Genomic DNA, 1,321 nt, shown 5'->3' on the forward strand with positions numbered 1-1,321 from the left:
AATTCTCTCTTCAAATGAAATTGTCAAAAGAACAAAAGGACCAGCCAAAGTGGGAGAAAATATTTGCAGAACACACATCTAATAAAGGAATGGTAATTAGAAGATATAATAAATCTTTTAAATTTAATTAAATATGGAATCCACAGTTTGTCAAAGAAGCGATATGCATTCTGAAAACTAAAAAAATATTGATGACGAGATCAAAGTCGATCTAAATAAATACAGAGGTATAGAGTATCAATGTTCGGTATGGTTAGTCATTCACTGGCTGCCGTGACTTGATTCTAGCTCATAGTGAGTTCCCGAGACTCCTTTCTTCAGTCCCTGTTAGTGCTGTTGTTAGGGGCTGGCGAGGTGGTCCTGACTTTCAGAGACCCCATGAGCAGCAGAATTAAACAGTGCCCAGTCCTGCACCATCCTCACAGTGGTTGTTACGTTTGAACCCATCGTTGCAGTCACTATGTAATCCACCTTGTTGAGGGTCTTCCTCTTTTTTTCTGCCCCTCCACTATGGCAAGCATGATGTCTCTCTCCAGGGACTTGCCTCTCCTGACAGCATGTCCGGATAACAGAAACCCTTATACGTCTTACGAGTGGGAATGAAACTAGAACAGTTGCTTCAGAAATATACCTTGGTGATAGAAATGAAACTGGAGATCATATGAGAGAATTTTACAAGACTGATGACTTGTTCATTACAAATACCTATTTTCAACAGCATACAGGACGACTACACATGTGGGCTTTGCCAGATATAATACGCAGGAATAAAATTGACTACATCTATGGGAAGAGATGATGAGGAAGCTCAATATCAATTTTAAAGGGCAGCTGAAGAAGACAGAGTAAAGTATTATAATGCAGTGTGCATTGAGAAGAATGGAATTCCAGAACACTTAGCTATGCTGTACAATAAATCGCGAGGCAGTCATTTGTACATGATAAAAAATCATTTGTTGCATGGGTTTGGATTTGTGGCAGGTCTGATCCCATGGGCCTCTCACAGTGTCCCATGCTAAGGCAAACTGTCACCCTGAACCATTGCCTGGCGTTACCCGGTGGGCTTAATGCACTGAAGTGGGTTGCACAGTGAAGAAAAAAAAAGTCATTTGTACTAGATAAAACTGCATGGTTTAAATTCAAGAAAGGTGTGTGTAGGGGCTGTAGCCTTTCGCCATACTGATTTTATATGATGAACAAACAATCTGATGGGCTCTATGGAGAAGAATTGGCATCAGGTTTGGAGGAAGTCTGAACAACTTTCAGCATGCGGATGACACAGCCGAGCTTGGTGAAAGTGAGGAAGACAGGAATCACTGCT

General features: G+C 41.1%; 1 non-coding gene across 1 annotated transcript; it reads left to right on the top strand.

Annotated features, from left to right (window-relative positions):
* Positions 1–958: 958 nt before the first annotated feature.
* On the top strand, positions 959–1,092 carry LOC115868582. The gene has a single exon (XR_004045679.1). It is a non-coding gene; the product is annotated as a small nucleolar RNA SNORA42/SNORA80 family (small nucleolar RNA).
* The last annotated feature ends 229 nt before the right edge of the window (positions 1,093–1,321 follow it).

The sequence above is a fragment of the Echinops telfairi genome, unplaced genomic scaffold (genome assembly GCF_000313985.2).
Source record: "Echinops telfairi isolate 266 unplaced genomic scaffold, ASM31398v2 ScPeMD7_12;HRSCAF=54, whole genome shotgun sequence".
Taxonomy (NCBI): domain Eukaryota; kingdom Metazoa; phylum Chordata; class Mammalia; order Afrosoricida; family Tenrecidae; genus Echinops; species Echinops telfairi.